Here is a 20,871-nt window from a genome sequence, read left to right as displayed (position 1 = left end):
TGTGAAACTGAAGGGAGAGACAGGGAGACAGAGATGGTATCCTCTGCTAATGGAAGAAAATTCACAAAACCCCATTCACCTCCATTGTATTGAGGTCTAGGCAAAAATCTCAGAGACAGATATCTCAACACCTGGACAAATAAAACCAAAACTATTTGTATGACTAGATACTATTAGAAGTTGGAAAATGTATTTTTACAATTTGGGTGAAGTGACCTTGTAAAGGATTAAATTATGTTCTCCAACTTAAAAAAGAACGTTTCAACACCATCAGAAAGTGTTGACAGGTTAAATAGTCACTGAATGAAAGCAGCTTTGTATTATAGACAACAATTTCACTCTGTCCACATGAGTGAAACTATTTCTGTTTCATATTAGACACTATAATTGATGGAATGTAACTGATGGGTGGTCTGGTCTTTTTCAGAGAAAAGGGTTGCTTTAGGCTTACTGCTCAAGACATTGAAGCGGTTTGCAAATTTGCCACACCACAAAACTCATTTGTCCGTGTTGTCTCAACTTGGCTGTATGCCTGAACACATTTGAAAACCCCATTTGGAGATGTTTTCCGCACTAAAATAGTACAATGCTTTAAAAAAATCCTATTTAGCGAGGAGTTTGTCTTTGTGAGCGTGGCGTCATGCTAAAAACCCTATTTTCGCCGGGAACGGCCACCCTATCACAAACTCGGCAGGGGAGCCACATTAGAGGTAATGTCATCCACAGTTTAGCCCTCCACTCCTCATTCTTCCATCTCTCCCCTAATGAACTCCCACTGAATTACCACTTCGCCAGCGCCCTGCTTTTTTATGATTCTATTTGTTTATCTATCTCTGATTTCCTCTCTCGTCTTCCTCTGCGCCCAGACACGCACCAGCTCTTTAATTTTATTGGCCACCGTTAGCGGGCGGCGAGTCGAGGCGTTTGGCTCGGAACGGCTCTCCTACCCATCCACCCCAGTTGGTGAGATTAGCAGATTAGGGCGCTCATCAGTCAGGGAGGGGGACCCCCGCCGTGGCAGGCCGCGGCCAAATCACACAAACATCTCTGGAAGGCATTGTGCCGTAATTGAATGCACAATAATTTCCCCCCATTAATACATCGCTCATATCGCAGCTTATGCATGAAACGTCCACATTATCTGTTGCATTTTTCTGCTAATGTCTTCACTCTTCAACAGTAAATCTAATAGGCAGGGTAAAGGGGGAGTGGGCGGACAAAAAAGCAAGAAAACATGGAAGGCTTGTCATTTTTCATTCATCAGTCCTAGATGTCATGAGGAAAAAAAAAACAGGAAACAGGAAAAAACAACTGAAAACAGCTGTTTGTTTCTGTAATGAGTGCCACACCTGCTGAGGTTCACATACACTGACTGATAGCTGACAGACAATCATCACTCATTAGCGTGTTGTTATTGTTGTTGAATCCTCTTGATTTTCATATTTTCAAGGCTGAATCAAGAGAAAATCACTGTCTCTCCTTCCCACAAAACGTGTCGTGATCAACTTTTATTAATACATACAAAGCAGACACACACGCTTACACATAAATATACACATCTTAAAAACCACCTTTAAAAATATGTCAGCATAATTAATATTACAATACCTTGTAGGATGTCTTTGGCGTTGTCTAAGGAGGTTAATATGATTTTTTTTTGCATAATTTATTCTAACGATGGAGCTCTCAAAACTTAGGATGTCCAGTAGGGTATAACGTCATTGTAACATATTGAGGGAGTGTATTCATTTCACACTGTGCAAAAAAAAAATTTGTGAAAATAAAGTTGAAGTATTTTGAGATTTAAGTTGTAATGTTTCGAGAAAGCGAATAATACAAGATTTTTATACTGTTTTTTTCTTACAACTTAAAATAGTTTGACATTATTTTCCAAAAGTCTCAGTAAGACTCCATCATATGACACAATGCAGAGCAACAGCTGAATCATCCAGTGTTGTAGTACTCTAGTAGTCCAGGACTCAGTCTCAAGTCCGAGTCAAGTCCTGATTTTCGTCCTGACTCGACTACAACACTGGTATCATCATTTAACAAGAACAAAACAGGAGGAAAATCATTGTCAAACTTTGACAGTTCTGAGGCAACTGAAAGACAAAACTTATTAAATCTTTTTGTTTTGTTTTCTTATTCACCACAGCATTTTCCCATGATGCTCAGCATAACAGTCTGAGTGGATTGTGACTTGGTGCAACACGTGAAGCATTCATGGATCTAAGTGTGTGGCGGGCTCCTCTGTATTATCTGCACTATTGTTTTCCTCTGCTCCGTGGCCAACTTAGTTATTGTGCTAAGTTATCTACAGTCTCCATGCTTCAACATGTTCATACACAAACACCAGAGTAAACTCAGCTCTCACAGTTGCCACTCAGGCTTGATCCCGTAAATGTTGCCATGGTTTTGCAGCCTAGCAATCTGCGTGTGTGTGTATGTGTATGTGTGTGTGTGTGTATGTGTGCTTTACACACTCACCTTTAATTCTTTCCCTTCAGCAGCCTGCAAACACTCAGGGATAAGTGCTTGACGTGCTGGCTGAACAATAGACGTATTAACTCTTGCAGTGACTGCTGGTGGGGGTGTGGGTGTGTTTGTGTGTGTGTGTGTGTTTGGGGGGGAGGGGATGAATAAAACAAGGGAAGCACAGGTGGTAGGTATTTGAGGTTGAAGGAGATGAAAGAGGGAAACATATTGCTAACTCACCAAATTCCTTTGACTTCAATGTCATTTTTAGTGATCTGGAAATATAAATTATTCTATTGAGGGTCATGCCCAGGATTTTGGAAATACTGAGTTCTGGGGTCTGAGGGCGTTTTCACACCTGCCTTGTTTAGTTCAGTTGAATCGAACCCTGGAACGTTTACCACCTTTATGCGGTTTGTTTGGGCAGGTGTGAACACAGCAATCTCACTCGGGTGTGGACCGAGACCTTGTTCCTGGTTCATTTATGATATGAACATGACCTCTATCCAACCCAACTGCAGGAAGCATTGCACATTTTTTGGATTAAACCAACTCCCGTAGCCAGCTGTGCTGTGCATTATGTTATTATTGTCACATTATTATGGACAAGTATTTGCTCAATATGTGCTCCCTTCTCCTCTTCAGCCGACTGAAGGCAGCACGTCTTCTTTGCGAAAAGTGAAGCAACACATTGTTCTCTAGATGTTGCCTTGGAGTGCATTCAAATGTGCCATTCTGCTTGCATATTTTGGCTTGGTATATGGCCCAAACAATGACCGCAATTATGAAGAAATGCCAGTTCTGCTGATGATGGTCCATTTTGGGTAGCTAACCCAACAGAAAAAATGACCAATGAGTGACAGATCCCACATGGCTTTTGTTGATACATTTTGGTTTGCTTGAAATTTTGCCATGTGAAACCAAACTGAACCAAAGGGAAAATACAACAAAGTAGCAACTCCAAACTCCACTGTCATCAATCTTGGTTCCAGCAGCAACAGCCATCTGCTTCAACTAAAAAGTTCTGATAAACCCGCTGTACATACTTCGACAAAAGTTAGTGACTTGCTAGTGAACATAGTGGAGCATTTGGCAGCTGAAGAGAAATAGATTTTTCTCAGGAGTTGGTGGAGACCAAAAACTGAGCTTAAAGGAGAGTGAATGTTGGACTTAAATATGTCAGGTGGACACAAACATGACTCCAAATGAAAGTTTATGTTGCTCCATATTAGTTGCAGTAGATATGTAAATAGGCAACTGTTTGCTAACTAGTTTGCCATATTTATTATAATTTGCCATTTACGAGGTGATAATATGTCAGATGTTGTGTTTTCAGCTTGCTCTACTCCCAAAAGTTGCCAAAAATTCAATAAATGCAGCTTTAAAGATATTGTATAGAAGTGGAAATAATAAATATAAAACAAATGTGTAATTTGCGCGTAACTGTATAAAGTAAACCCCTCTTCAGGTTGTGTAAAACCCTCGACAATACAGAGGGCATGACCTTTGTGTCTGAATGGTACAGCCCTGTTTCTATTGCAGCACTCTGCACCACACTGACAGGGTTCTGGGAGTCAGTAAGACATGAAGAACAAGACAAAAGAGAAAGACGTCCTAACAGAGATGGAGAGAGAAAATGAGAGCGATCAAGAGAGCAAATATTGATACAAGGCGGTCCGCAGAGCTGCTGCTGACCTGAGCAGCAGATACTTACAGCTTGTGTGAAGTGCATTAGGACAGACACTGCACACAGCCCGGAACACAAGTGAATCATCTCCACATTGACATGTACGCCGGCCCTGTGAACACCTGACAGTACGTACAGTGTGCATTAAGGTTGAGTCACTTCACACTCAGAGCCGCATGTTTTCAACATCAGTGAAAAGTGGTGGAAAATAAAGCCAACATGAGCCCCATGATGTCTATTCAAACAGCTGTGAACACATCTGGCGGTATGAATTGGTAAAGGTTCAATAATGGTCCAATTAAAGTAAAACGGCATTAAAAGGAAACAGATAGAAATGTTTTTTCATTTGAAATTGTACTCAATATGTACAGATAAATGTGTGTGTGGATTACTTTCTTTCACTGTTTCAGTATTTCCTGTATGATTTATCAGGGTGCATTTGCGTATTTGCGCGTGTGTGTGTGCGTCTTTGTGGCTCTGTGTTGTGTATGTGTGTGTGTGTGTGTGTGTGTGTGTGTGCGTGTGTGTGCGCGTGTTGCACATGTGTGCGTGGCCATGCTCAGGGAAGCGCACCGCCCCGCGGATGACACTCAGAATGCATTATAACCATTAATGAAAAAGTTAATGGGGCATTTTCTTACATATCAATTTACATTTGGACTATTTGGGCGCGCAAATGATGTCTGGGCGGTCGTGGCCAACGCCACTCGGCACCGAAACAGAGAGGTCTAATGTGTTTTTGTGGACATCAAATGTTGTGAATAATGACGCGTCCACTGAATGCAAATCAGATGACACTTGATAGGCCATGATCAACAGTGCCTGCATGGAAACTTTCACCCACAGACACAATGAAAGAGAGAGAGAAACACAGAGGGAGCTGCTATCAGCAGGACAAAACATTTCCCGGCTACACAGCTATATTACACCTTTCAGATATGATGTAAAGCCACATTCATTATCTTGCATACGCCATGCATCCATATATGCAAAATATGCTGGTATGTGTGCAGAAATCCTGTATCATAAGCCAGAGGTACTACATTTGCAACACACACACACACACACACACACCCTGAGTTTTATGTAAGAAAGGGCATAACATAATGCTCCCTAATGCATGACACAGTGTTGTATTCAAGTATATTAATGTCATCATTTTTCTGTGTGCGAACAGTGTGTGGTGCTGCCGTGTTGTCACCTCTTGGCCCCAGGAGGGTTTACAGCAGTGGAATTGGCCTTGAAGGGTGCGAATGTCAATTTGGGAGCCATTTGCCTGAGGCATGGAGACAGAGGTGTACACACACACGTACACACACTCATAAACACTGAAATATAAAGGTGGTATTATTCAATTTAGATCAGATCCAGCCAGCAACAATGGGATTTTCTTTGACAGCTACAAACAGATGTGGGTCATAGCTATTGCTTTGCAAGTCCCGAAAGTCTCAAGGCTTTACTGACACTAGTTCTGAATCTAGTCCTAAATGAAGACAGGAGAGTTCAAAGATAAGACCAGCAAGTCCCCAGTCAAGCCCAAGTCTTGAAGTGTTTGATTACTAAACAAGTCATTATAACATTAGGGACTATAGGTGTGCCCGAATACAAATGCGTTATTCGGCAAAGCACAAATAGTGGGTTTTTTTACGAATATTTGTTTCATACAAATATTTTAAAAATTATTTGTTTTCGGGAAGAAAAAAACATGTTAAATACCAGCGCACAGGTCTGTTATATCGCTATCTCAGTCTTTCTCCTCTGTTCCACTGTTATGTCTATCAGCAGGTCTCAACGAGGGGAGTCACATCCACCTGCTACATGACGCACATTTCCTAATTTTGACATCACTCCTGGAGTTGGGGGTGTTCCCCAGAGATAAAGCTGAACTAAAGACATAAATGAAGTGCTCCCAAGGGATCATTTCATGAATACTTATTGTAACACTTTAATTTTCTAAAACTAAAAGCGTAATAAAAACAAACACAGGATTTTTAAACCTCTCTCCACTTTTATTCAAACACAAATACGAATAATTTTGCTGCCTCAACAAATACAGATACAAATACAAATACTGGGCCCTCTGCACATCCCTATTAGGGACAATGGCAGTGTTATACAACTGACCACGCAACAATGACAGATAACTAACGCTGACCCAGCAGATGGACAACATTTAGGCTAACAAATCTGGATAGAAAGAACTCTACCACACTGTGCCTAGAGCTCATTGACATCATGTTTTTTTTTTTCCATCCAATTAGATTTTATGCAAAGTTAACTATTTAACAGTAGCTCTTAGCTAACGTTAGCTTGATCCACAGCTATGTCAACTTCCTTTTGTTTGGGCAACCTCAAGTGGTTTGATATTTTGTCAGATCATAACTCATATGTTACACCTCACTTATCTAGAAGCCAAACGTCTTTCGTTGCACAGTATATAAAGGTTATAAAGGTTGTTCAGCTGTTTAAGTTGTTTAAGTGTGCTAACTTGGCCACGGAGCAGCCAGTAAAGGAAAGCAAGGTGGATTATTTCATTTGTTTTCTAATTTCTCCAGCAATATATAGTACATTTTGTCACTGATTTATGATTGTTGTTTCAGACGTGAAGGCCTGAAGGTTCTATGGGATAGGGTGAGGGGGTGAGGGGGACTTAAACTCATAACCTCAGTATTTCTAAAATCCTGTCTACAGCCCTGTCAGTGTAATAAAGTGCAGGGAAACTAACGGAGAAAGAGAAAGGCTGAAAGTAGAATATCTTTGTGGATGTTTTCACTTTTCAAAGGTCTGCAAGTTGACTGAATTGTCCAATGGCTTTGAGGAATGCCACCTATTTCACATCTCATATCTCAATTCTCATTTTCATTACTCTGTATCGCTGCTTATTCCCCTAAAATGGGCATCGCACCTGATGCTTTACATAAACAATTGCAAATGAAAAGCTACCCTGCAGTTTCCCCTTTTCCTCCTATCGCCCCCCTCCCTCGCTTTCCTTCCATGCTCACCTCTCACTCATTATCCCATTCCTTCACTCGCAGCCCCCCCCCCCCACCCCCCCCTACACACACACATACCCCCCCCAGCCCCACTGCCACCCCCGTTACTGGTGAGTGGGCGAGAGCGATGGGCAATAACCCAGCCCAGATTGTCTTCGCCGCGATTCGGCGGATCTAAGGGTCCCAGCGGTGCACAGGTACCTTTTCTCTTTTTTCCCCCCCTCCCTTCTTTTCGCTCTCTCTTCCTTCACCAAAAAAAAAAAAAAAGCTCATTTGCAAAGGCCCCCAAGATGGCCGACTTAATGACGGCCACAGAAGTTTTTCCAACAAATTTCATGGGGCATGATCCAAAGATAATAGCTTTTCAGCCCCAATGACAATCCAATTACCGTGCCAATCAAAGCCCACGGCATGCTGTCTAATTATGATCAAATCTGGCTGTCAGCTCAAATACTAAAACAGCAGCTTTAAGTCCAACAAATCACAGTTTAGATACAGAGCCAGTTTGTTCATCCATGATCACGGAAAGTAGGGTTTAACTTTATGTTTGACAAAAAAAAAACCACAACAGATTGTCTTGTTTTGTGAGAGTGCATTGACGTGATATTTGACACAGCACACTCAATCATGATCCTGAATAACATTTTTAATAGGCTTCATTATTCATGCATTGCAGGGCATGTGAGGTAAAATCAAACAGAAATGAAAAAGACTGATGTTTGAGAATTTACTAAGATCCCTCTTTGCCACACACACACACACACACACGCACGCACAGATGGATGCATAACATGCAAAAATAGACACATAAGACCCTAGCCGTCGCTCACACTTGCTAACAAACAAAAAGGCAGCATCAATAACACAAATGATTAAACATTCATGGCCTTTTCAGTGGAACATCTGCTGTGTATGGGGCTCTAGCCTCGGGGACTGGGCGAATCAAGAGGATTTCTCCCCGAGAAGCTCAAGAAAGTAATAAGACGGGGGGGGGGAAGGCAGCGGGAGATTTACACTCACATTCACACACACACACTGCATGGACACACAATTGTATGCATGTGTGCAGAAAACATGGCCGCACGTACACACAGAGTAAATACAAGACAGCACGGACAGCAGCTCAAACAAGCAGCTTTTACAACACACGCTGAAAAATACACACACAAATACACAAGCCACTCAACACCACGCTTACCTTGAGGGAAGTTCATGGAATACTGTTTTGTATTATTTTTTTATCAACCTCAAAATTATTAGAAAGCATTGGTTTTACTCTGTGGCATTATTTTGTGTGTTTAGACTGATATGACAAAACATATCTTAACTAGTTTATTACTAAATTGTGTAATTGTGTAACCAAAACAACATAACTATTGGTAAAAAAAAAAAGGCATTTTCCTGTTTTGGCATCAAGCAGAAATATGTAGGAAGTATCTAAAATGATAAAAAGAAAAATACTGCTCAAAATGTTGCAGCTGGAGTTGGGGTGACCTCCAATAATTGACTCAACATCACATCAACTTCTCTCATTTTTAACTTTTGAAAAGCAGCAGACAGTTTAATGAGAGAAGAGTCCAAGCTGGCTTTCTAGAAAAAAAACTTTTTTTTTTCTCTCCAGATTAATATACAGCAGTACATTAGCAGTATATTAATATCTAAATATCACTCTGAACTTCAAATATTGATATATAGCATCCCACTTTTATTACCCAGCATCCCAAAGGGCAAATTATGTTGAATTTACATTTCAGGAGAAACTGAAACTCCTGTGAGTATATAGCTAGTCAGTGTAGACACAAACTTATTTGATAAAACTACACATTTTTAAAAAAAATTTTATAGCACTACTGTAAATACAATGAGAGAAGCATAGTATTTTATCATAACAAACCACATGCTTATTTTGATGTGGAACAGCTGATAAGTGTGTATAGTAGTACAGAGAGTCAGTTACAGTTGGAAGATTTAAAGTCCTCCTCCACTCAAAAATGTGTTTCTTTACTGCTCGAGTAAAGAAACACACTGTGCAGAATGATGAATGTGCAGTTTGACACTAGAAGGCTGTTTTCAAATATGTTGATGAGGGAAATTTTCTCTCACTTTAAATCTGAGCGTAACACGTTGTACTTACAAGCATGATTCCTGACATCACAACTAGTTTGGAGCCAATCGTGGTCCAGTGTGCGACTTACACAAGTGTGATATTGAAGCTTGAAGCCTCCAGTGCACAAACACTGAGAATAGACTTTACAGTGAAGTAGGAGACACTGTGACAAGCAAAATATTTACATATTCACAGATTGTGGATTTTTCAGTGAGGCAGAATGAGTGGATGTATTTTAAGGATTTCTATGGAAATGACCTGTCCAGGGTGTACTCCGCCTCTCGCCCGATGTCAGCTGAGATGGGCTCCAGCTCCCCCACGACCGTCTGGAGGATAAGCAGTATAGAGAATGGATGGATGGATGAATGCTGTGCAAGTTCTGCATTATATTGCGCATATACTGAGCATCAAAAAAACTGCAGATGTAATGTAAGTGTCCCTGCTTTTTGTGGCTACAGGTGCTAAAAACAATCATTAGATATATTATTGATAGAATCAGCCAAAAAAAAAAACCTTAGCGAGGTCTTTAAAGAGCTCAAATATGGACTCTTCCCGCTTTCCTCTCGTGTTAAAGTTAACTTTAAGTGACAAAACAAGTTGTTCAAATAACAGAGGCATGTCATAGATTCCTTCATTTTAAACAGTCGTTATTTTGAACACCACTCCAAGAGATGCTGGCAGAAATCTCTTGTGTTGTGTTTCTGCTCTTTTGAATCTATTAACACTGATACTGAATGTCCTTCCACACAGTCAAACGCGCTAAGGTTAACACATGGAAATGCACACTAGAATGGAGGATTATATTTAAATAAACAAGTAAGCAGGGCTGCAACAAGTTTTTTTTTTTTTGTGTATTTTATGTTTTTGAAGGTGAGAGATGAATATTTTATTTTCACCCGTTATTTGCTTAATACGTTTTCTAGAACACATAGCGCCTATACTGTACAGCCATCAAGTTCTAAGCATTATCACTGTGAAAAAGCTCTTTACAGCGGAAAAGCCATGGCAATCTGAAAAGAAGGTTTCAAGGATCCAACATAGCTCCTGATAATACACTCCTCACACAAGTGAAGTGTATGGAGGTCATACTTTTGCTTGAAAAAAAAAAAAAAAAACAGGACTGAATATAGTTTATTCAAACACTTAAAGGCAGTGTAACAGTTCAGCACAGCACACTCCATTCCCTTTGACTGCATTGTGGTTGTTCTGCTATACATTTACACCTTGCAAATGAGCAAGGTAGCTCTACACTCTTCACACACACACACACACACACACACACACACACACACACACACACACACTAACCCTTCTCTGAGTTAGAGGCACCCAGAGCTACTGAAACAGTCCTGTGAATTATTTCAATTCATAAAGTTGCTCATGTCCAGATTTCATTAGCAGCACATTAGCTGCAGTTTTATGCTTTATGTTTATTACAGGCCTGACATGATCTATAAATAACAAGTTAAGCGGGTGCGGACACCGGGGACGGCCGTGACTCTGTAATGTTAAAGGGATCTATCATTACAGCTGACAATTGCTAATAGCCAGCCCTCTGGGTCAATCACTACAAATTACAGCGGCTCAATTACATGCCATCATTTCTGGGCGTCCAGCATGTGAGGTGTATGGCATGAGGCCCTGAGATAACCGCAGACAAGAGGGTGTAAAAAAAAAAAAAAAGCAGGGTAAATGCTGGGGTGGGCATAATTTCACTCAGGTGTGTGATTAGTTTAAGATACTGTAAGATAATAGTTCTAAAAATGAGAAAAAAAAACAAGCTGGGAAAGAAATAAACAAATACTTGTTTCAGTTCACTTATAACAACTCAGAGAGTTGATAGATGAAAATGTACATCTATCTAAACTTCCTGCTTAACCTTCAAGTTCAATCTTCAAACTGGTTCAGCATCTTTGGAGGAAAGTGATGTTTTCGCTGTCTAAGGAAGAGTTGACCATTTGTCTACAAGCTGCTGTTTGCAGATTACAGTCGACACAGGAACACAGTGTAGGACTGTGAAGTTGTGAGAATTTTGCAGACTCTATGAAATACATCCGCCTCAGAGGGCAGTCCACACCAGCAGCAAGTATTTTTGACATAACAGATCTGCTTCCATTTTAACTAATGTATCCATCCTCACTGACTCCAATAGTTGCACATCAAGACTTGAGTGTTTGGGTGTTTTTTTTTTTTCTCTAGCATGCTTATTGTAGTAGCATGATCTCCATAGGAAGCTGTTCAAAGATCCCACTGTCTGCTGAATATGTTGTTAACTTGTTAGCTATATGTTTATTGATTGATCAAGGCCCCCGGTTTAATATGAGCTTTCTGGCTTCAAGGTTGCCACGTGGAGTTATGGTGGGCAGGGATAATAAAATAAATGAATCAATAATAAAAAACATATATACGTCTCATGGAGCTCACCTGAAAATGATTTTTGTCCGTTGATTTTCTGACGTTACTCAGTCCGGTGAAGAGGAGCTGTGCTGCTTGACAGGACAGCTGGTTCTGAAGACAGATGACTGCTGACGACTCTCGGCTGATTCTGTCCTCCAAAGAAAAAAGCAGACACGATCAGTCATTTCAGCAAATATCCGAAAACAACACATGTTAATGTTCAAGACAAAACTTTCTTGCAGGCGTAGTGATTCTTTATATAGGGAGAAAAAGACAGTCAGGTGACAGTATTATGGAGCCACAAAGTCCGCAAAGGGAGGTCGGGTGGATGGACAGGTCAGGCCATGCTCCTTCCACAACCCTAACCAAGTCCTGTTTGTGCCTAAACCTAACCAGACCTTCACCACAGTGTTGTCCTGCTGCGTTGTGTTGTTACAAACTGTACTGTACTTTGTTGTTCATTTTGGAGGACTAATTCCCTGTAACACTAACCAATGCCCCACTAGTGTACAAGTAAAGCTCAACATAGACATAATTATACTCCATGTATGTATAAAACTACAAAATGACTCATTGTAATTGCATTTTTTTCTGTCTTGCAAATTCCTGCAAAGAATTCCTGTATTTTGAAAATGAGTATCTCTCTCTTTTCTTTTTTTTCAACAAGTGAGTTGATTGATATGAGTTGATTTACAGTTTGTGCACTAAAGTCCTCATCAAAAATAGGATGTTCATACTTGTGACGAACATTATAATCAGGAGAGACACATACTGTAGAGCTGCAATAGGAAAGTGCATCATTAACCTGCCAGTTTAGAGACGTTACAACAGTTTAATAGTTTGTGAAATATCTTGCTGCTAACTGTGGTTTCACTAATTTTAGACTTTTACTGAATATTTTACTAAAAACCTTTGAAATACTTCCATTTGAAGCGGCTACCTCCATCATTAACAGGTTTTAACACTTCTTTTAATAAAGGAAATAAATATTTTTAAGACTTAATATTAGCTTAAATGTCTCATTGGATATTTTTACAATGTTCCTTGGGATGAAAGAACTGATAGATAAACAAACCAAATCCACCATTCAGCAGCATTTGGCTACTAGCTCATGGTAATTTTATGCTGTGCTTATAATAAATGATATTTATCATTACATTCTGATACCATAAAGCAGCAAAATGTCATGGATTGGGATTGTCACATAAATCACTCTTCTATATTTTGACACATGATGTGTATAATATGCAGATTATGTGCTTTCCATTTTAGCTTCCTCTGTGTCTCTGCCATGCGACAGAACAAACACCTTTAATAAAGTCACAAGCACAAAAGAGAGAGGGCCAAATCCACTCCCACACACACACGTATATAAAACATCATTAAAAAACACACAGCTACACATGTACACATACAGTCACCCATGCTATTGTCAGTGAAGCTACATATATAGAGTCAGCTTATGCGTGAACATGAGTAATCATTCGACACACAAACAGACCCGTACACCTTTCACACGAGTACGCGCTAACAAAAGGCTTGCATTGATGTGATTAAAAAGGCGTGCGGCTGAAAGAGAGATTCACCTCTCTGCCTCCTGCCAAAGCCCTGCACTAAAAATGACTTTAATCACAAACAGGAGAGTTTAAGTCAAGAGTTTCTCACATGGAGCCAAATGAACCGCCGTCTCTCAAAGTGTAAGTTTGGGCAAACTTCACTGGAAACAAAAGTAACATCAGTTAACATAGAATCAAAGAATGTACTTGTTCACAACTATGAAATTAATTATTTTTGAATATTAGATAACTACCCTCCTGATTACAACAGATTTATATGGCTAGTTTGAACATTTAGGTCAGTTAGGAGTAGGATTACTGATGATAAAAGGAGTGCAAACTGGTTTCACTGGATCTCAGTTTCAACTAAACACAGTTCTTCAACTCCACCATTCTGAATTTATGTAGCGTTTTTAAACCATGAGATATTTTTCAATGAATATTACATTTATATATGTGTACAATATTCAAGGACTAGACATTTACATACTTACATCAGCAGATGTTCAGTTTGACTTGAGCGAATACAGGTTCTTGTGTTGCAGAGAGCGCCTAAGAGTGTTACATTATGGGTTGTTTGAAGCCTTAAAGTGGCACTCCAGCGATTAAGTATCCCCACTTCCATAAAGTTAGGGGACTTGCGAGAGACAGATTAAAAAAAGAATGGTGAAAAATGAAGCGGCACAGGCCGAGGTATCCTGACTTTCAGTCTCTTGTAGAAGTAAAGCTTCAAAAAACACTGGATCCTACACGTCCCATAATGCAATTTAAAAGCTTCTTTCATGAGACCCTCTGCAACTGTTCAACACTCATGTCTTTCAAATTCCACTTGTCTTATTAGTAACACAGGCTTTTTGTCAAACATGTATCGTCTCCGAGCCCACTTGAGTAATTTTCTAAGATTTGACAAATACTGTAGCGTGTCTGCTGGAGTCAGTTTGCCCAGATTAGTCAGGTTCCAGTAACTCCATTTTAACTTTTTTCAGCAGCTTATGTTACAGAAGTTAGGAAATAACCACAGAGATGGGCAGACTCATCTGTTAAATGGTGGAAGATGATAGAATGATGGCAAGCCCCCCCCCCCCCCAAAAAAAAACAGTAGAGAAATACTTCAGTGGTCCCACAATTAGTTATTTCCAAGAGTATGACAGGAGTGTGTGACTATGTAACTAAAACACAGGATGATGAAGGGGGTGGGAGGGGTGGGAGGGGTGGGGGTGACAGACAGGTCAGAGATAAGCCAAGGTTTAAGCTAACAGGAATTATTAATAACTCTGATGGAGACCTGTCTCGTTTACATAATTTCCATGGAAAAAGTCCCCTGACCTCCCCGACAATACTCTTTATCGTGATTATTTTCAACAAAATCTAAATAACACTGACCTGTTTATCACTGAACCATTACTGGGTGTGTGTGAGCAGGCTGACTGTGATTTTGCATGTGTGTGTGTTTATGTGTGTACCTGCATGCTTCTATGTACAACATGAAACAGAGACAGAAAGGGACGGAGATTTGTTTCACTTCAGTCTTCATGGTTGGTTTATGGACGTTTTTGCTTATTCGCATTATAAGCGACTGCAATGGCCCCCCTAACCACCAGGGGGCGTCTGTGTTCTTTTTTAATTTGTTGTTGTTGTTGTTTTTCACAGACAGGGGGCCCCCTTAAATGGCTAAATAGCTATATTTTATATAGCACTTTTATCCTATATTTTAGGTTAACTCATCTGCCTGTCAGTTTATCATTGGTTAGATAGCGTAGCAAAAGTTGGAGGAAATAAATTAAGTACCGCCCCTCCCCACGCTACGCGGTGACGAAAAAATCGATGAGACTGAGTGAGAAACTCTGTGTGTATATTAGTGTAAAAAGTTAATAAATGTGTAAAACTGAGACTTGAGGACAGCAGACAAACAGAGTGACCGAGTGACCAATCCAGGGACCTGTGTGCTGTGGGTTAACTAGTCTTTCGTAACGTTCAGCTAAGCTAACGTAGCTAACTCCTGTAGTCAGCATAAGACAGTGGACATGTGGTACTGCAGGGAGAGGGAGTACGTTCTGTGCAGAAATGTCTGAGCTACATCTATTACATTTTACTGCTGTGAGATATTACAGTGTTGAACCTACGTTTAAGGGAAATTTCTGTGGTGTTTACTCTGAATGAAAATAATGAGATGTAAAATGCAGCTCATTTATTTTATTTTGCTAATTGAGTACTTTTGCACTGTGTCATAATGGTGTTAATGTGCATAACAGCATAACAGCTCTAGTTACGTACTGATAGTGTGATAAACAATTTTATTTGTATATAAGGAGATAATATAGAAGTGAAAGCACTTCACTTTGGTTTAAGTTATGTCTGTTATTGGTTTTAACAGTATGTTTATCTGCTGGGTTGTATAGGCCTGCTGTGAAACTGCTTCATTACACCTGCAGACGGTTGGCTTTTTTCTGTTAAAAATGCCAGCTCAGGTTGTATCATTTTATTTACAGTTTTTATACTGACTGAGTCCTTTATTTATCTTCATCCCCTCCCTACAAACTTAGACGCTGGTCCAATATTCATGTCACTACCCTGTGGTCATTAGGTGCTGCAGAGGTTTTTGCCATAATCAGTATCAGTCATGATGACTTGTTGCTTCTGTAAAATCTAGGAAGCGAAAGTTTTGAAGATGACGATGATGATGATAACAATGCAGCTAAATTCCTTAAATTAAAATAAAGCTATTTAATAAAGCTATTCTCATTTATATGCATATGGAATATGATGCAGATTTGGTGATGAGCGCAGCGCCAGACCTATTTGAATTGCCTACAAAATAATGTGCGAAGCGATTCAGAGGTCTGGAACCAGAACCCCTTAAATATTTAGGAATTTATCTATTTATTTTAAGTGTCACAGTGTCAGACGTTTAGTTTTTTGTCTGAACTTAAATCAGACATCCAGATCATGAAGTCATTCAGTTAGAACCACAAGCCTAACTAAAGTGTGTGTGTATCACCCTTTTTTTGGCAGACGTGACTCAATCTACTGGACAGACAAGGCATTTCAGATGCAATTATATAGACATTAACCATGTCTAAAGCAGCACTGCTGTATAGTGTTTCTACATTGCATCTACCATTACAATTACATTGTGTGTTATTGCATTATCTGTTGTTTGTTGATGTGAATAAGGTGGGATGAGACGTTGCTCTGACTACCAACGCTGCCAAATTGCTCGCGAGAGTATCAATAAAACTGAATTGACTCAAATTTTATTGTATTCAGTAGTATGAGATAATAGCTTTACTGGTGAGCTGAGGATTTTCTTGCTCAACAGCAGCAACAACAACAACAACAACAACAACAACAAGCACCTAATTCATTCTGCTCCAGTCTTTGGTGTGATCGTCTACAGCAAGGCTGTAGGTTTGGTTTTAACTTTGGTAGGACATTTTTTTGTTGGATGGCCAAAATAACTGTGTATGTGTATTTGCTCTCTATCACTCCTTTCTCTTTCATAGGCACATGTGCACACATACGCACATAAAGAGCCTGACTGCAAAATGTTTACTTTACTGAATATGCATTTGCTGACTTGCCTGAAACTGGACTTTTATCATGATTTTTCTCTGATTTTTACATTTTATTTTATTGACAGACTACTTACTATTTAAAAATAACATATCACTGACTGTCACAATAAATGTCTATAAAATAAATGTATGGAAGCCTGTAGGTAATGTGCTGCCCTGTAACTCACTGCTGGAAGGTTTTTCAAACCTCACCTGAGATTCTTGTTCTTGCAGTTTGTGGATTTGGGCGACACAACACAGTGATGCTCAAACCTCTTTACATCATCTCAAAAACTTGAGTGAGATCTTTCATTATGACATCAGAGCTCACCTGTCTGTGTGACAGGATTTTCATAATAAAATGATGCCTGACAGTCACAAACAGATCAGTCGGACAAGCTTTGGCTAATTTAACTTATAAATAATGTTCATGTCTTAATGACACATATGCAATAATAACTCTGCTGCTGAGCCATTCATGGAAAAAAGGAGAGAATATTTCTGCCACTAATGTCAAAGATGAATGTTTGGATTGATTACAGAACGTTCTCATTAATTAAGCTCAACTGTTACTGACATTTTGCTTCTTCTTTAAAAAGGACCAGATGTGTTAATTTGATTTTGGGAGGAATTTTCACCAACAGTAATATGTACAACAGTAAGTTGTTTAATTAACAGCAGGTCTAACACCTGAAATTAAATATAATATCAAATAATCTTAGTTTTGTTCAGTGAAGTTGTTTTCAATTCTGCTACATTTGGAAGGTTTAAACTATAAATATTAACCGCTTCAGATTCTCCACCTCACTGACTCCACTACTGCTGCTGCTGCTGCTGCTGCTGGTCAACAATGTGTACAGCTTGAAGTTGAGGGTTGCCAGATCATCAGGTCGAGGTTTTGCAGAAAAAACAAACCTGGAAACTCTGCAGAGATCTTACTGTTAACATTACATGGAGTTAAAGTTATTGTTTGAGATTGGCATACATTGTTAGGGACAATCCAGCATTACATTTCTATTGGGAGGGACATGTCCTCACCGTCCATACCCAAATCTACACCCATGGTCTGCAGGATCCACCGGAGAATACAAGGCTCCTCTTTCATATACTTTTCAATATTTGACACTAACATCCATACGTGTCAGTTTAAGATCTTCCCTCACGTTTTGATCACAAAAGAGGGGAAAGATGATGTAACTGAATGTGCAATAAGGCATGGTTGAATTTGTCGCTGATTAAAACAGCAACTGAGTTTTTATTTTTTCTTTGTGAAATAAATTCATTTCTTCTTTGAAAAGTTTTGAATTCACTTTGTTCCCAGCATGTAGAAGTTAATATCTGGATTTCTAAAAATTGTTTAATTGTCTCCTGACACAATAGGGTCAAATTAAAGTATAAGTGACAGCATCAGTGCTTCTAATGGTTTTTGGGCTACACACGTGCATCAGCATACACATACACACGCATTTAAGAACATAAATAACAAGATACTTTACAAAAAAGTCAGTAATATCCCTTAGATTTACTGAACATGGGTACATTGAACAACCAAATTTTCAAACCCAGAGAAATCTGTAATTTTAATCAAGGTAACGGTCCGTTTCTTTTGGTTGCCTGTCAGTGGCGTCATACCCCCTCTACCAAAGAGTGCACGCGTCGGCATTCTGGTTGTCCACCAGAAACTGTCATAAATTGAATTTTATTCAGTTTAAGTCACATTTTTATGATAAACTTTTTAGATCTTGGTGTTTTTCAAGTATATGTTTTAACCGGATGAAGGATTTTAGTCATCGGATGGATCTCAAGTTATCAGAGAAACAAGCTAAGCAAACGTTAGCAGCAGCTCAGCTCACACAAAGCCCCCCCTAGACGTCCTATATTGTATGTTTATGTCAGTATCATCATTAAGTTTCCATTCCAAAAAAGGTGCCTGGTTACCAAAAGCCGGGCAGCGTCCACCGCACCTTCAACCCAGGTGAGGAAGAGGGTCACGATGGTGAGTCACCTGATGTGCATTGAGTTAGGCCACCGTCACAGTGTTGGTGTGAGTGGGATAATACATGTAGGAACATAAGCAACAGTTTTGGAGAGGAACTAGTTAAGTCAATTCTTATGTGTATTCAAGAACTGTACTTAGAGGATAAGGTTGATGATACTCAATATTTAATATACGCCCCTCTCTCTCACTAAATTAAATCACCTGCGCCTTACTAATTAAATCATCCGTGCATACCTATATAAGTGTGTCTAACCCCTTTCTCTCCCGTTCGTCTCAGTTCTCACGCGACCTACGACATGCTTGCATCGTAAACGCTTACCTCCCGCCCGTGCTCCGTGATCCACGTTCCTCGGCAACATATCGCCCACGACTAGATCCAGCAGTACCAACGAGATATCTCCTTCACCACCACATCCACATGGAACCCTTCTCCTCCAGACGCCGTGCTTCTGATCAGATGGGATCCAGACGCTCCACAGGTATCCACGCCATGGCCACTCGGACGTGGCTCTTTTCCAAGCGATTAGCATCTTCAACCGGATGTTTGCTAACCTCCGGCGAGCTCTCAAGGACACGGTCGTCTCACTCCTACGAAACGATGATAAAGACAAACTTTCCAACTCTATGCAGACTCTACTTCCATCGACCCTCTCTCCAGCAGGTCAGATCCTCCCGCTCTCCCGATTTACTTTCCGCCGCCGGGCCGTCACACCGTTTACTTCCGGCTTCCCCGCCAGCGACACCTGTACGTCGCACGTTGATGACGTCACGTCGCAGCCAACTGCTTCAGCCCTCTAGCAGGGCCAGGTCGTATCTTCCGCTGTGCCGGCCCCCTCCCTGTCTGATCTGTCGTGTTTTTCGTCTTTTCTCTCAGACCACGCCCCTCTCTCATTAAATTCAATCACCTGTGCCTCACTAATTCAATCATCCGTGCATACCTACAGAAGTGTGTCTAACCCCCTTCTCTCCCGTTTGTCTCAGTTCTCACGGCCCTCCCCCCCCCCAACCCCATTTTTCTCCTCTCTCCCCTCTCAATGGGCGTCACGGTGGTTCACAGTGGTTAGCACTTATGCCTCACAGCAAGAAGGTCCTGAGTTCGAACACTGGCCGTCCCAGGTCCTTTCTGTGTGGAGTTTGCATGTTCTCCCCGTGTTCGTGTGGGTTTCCGCCAGGTACTCCGGTTTCCTCCCACCATCAAAGACATGCTCGTTAGGGTAAATACTTCTGCATAAGTAATTCTTCTTGTCCTATTCTAGATCAGGGGGATGACAAAGCAGAAAGCTCATCGAGACATGTCCCCCACCCTGAGTCTCAATCCCCGGGTTCCTAGACGCTCCAGCCTCTTTGTGATTCCATTTGGTCCCTGTCATCCCCACGCCATCGACCCCCTTCATCCCTCTCCTCGGCCCCATCATCCAACCGTACACGACCCTGACCAACCTTCAGCTCCCATTCATCCTCAGCAATCGACCCCCTTCATCCCTCTCCACGATCCCCATCCAGCCCACCATACACTCCTCATCCAATCCTGAACCCTCTCTACAATCCAAATAAAACTACTTTTTATACCGTTCAAATGGCATGGTCTTTGTTAGTGAACTGTGTGTCCAAAGGTAGATATATTATATTCATGTGTACCATAGAGCACAAACAATAACAATAAAGTGACCCAAACTGTTGCGCTGGACAACTGGGCAGTAGTTAATTTGGATTTAATCCCACAAACACCATCCTGCTGCTGGAAACACTCACTGGAGCACCAAATGTGCATTGATGTGAAGCTGGAAATAGTCCCCAACAAATGCACTTTTTATCTCTGAGTATTTGCTAAAAACTACAGTGCCCTGCTGTTGAAATTATTTAAGCTTTTATTTAATTGCACAATGTACTTTATATAAATGAGTTATTTTTAAAGATTTACATCTTCAGAGGGAATGAATGGGCTTGTGGCTGAGTGCTCCAGACAGAGTAGAGAAGTCAAAGTATTTAGAGATTAACACATTGATGGTTTTGTTCTTAACATGGGATTTATTGACAATAAGGAGAATATAGTACAATTTGACTATTTTAATTTTGAGCTACTTCATACCTGCTGTTGAAAGT

The 20,871-nt window shown here is 40.4% G+C and overlaps 1 long non-coding RNA gene across 4 annotated transcripts in view; it reads right to left on the bottom strand.

Moving 5' to 3' along the window:
- Nucleotides 1–19,994, bottom strand: part of LOC122997028 — a 167,485-nt gene extending 147,491 nt beyond the window's left edge. The window contains exons 1-3 of one of the 4 annotated variants that reach the window (XR_006407133.1): nt 19,088–19,993; nt 11,687–11,807; nt 9,521–9,588 (exon numbers count right to left, since the gene is read on the bottom strand). This is a non-coding gene — a long non-coding RNA (uncharacterized LOC122997028). Of the gene's footprint in view, nt 1–9,520; nt 9,589–11,686; nt 11,808–19,087 lie in introns of all 4 variants that reach the window. The other 3 variants (XR_006407134.1, XR_006407136.1, XR_006407135.1) reach the window with 3 other exon arrangements.
- Nucleotides 19,995–20,871: the final 877 nt, after the last annotated feature.

This window comes from Thunnus albacares, chromosome 14 (assembly GCF_914725855.1).
Source record: "Thunnus albacares chromosome 14, fThuAlb1.1, whole genome shotgun sequence".
NCBI classification, from domain to species: domain Eukaryota; kingdom Metazoa; phylum Chordata; class Actinopteri; order Scombriformes; family Scombridae; genus Thunnus; species Thunnus albacares.
This window is presented reverse-complemented; position numbering and strand designations above follow the sequence as displayed.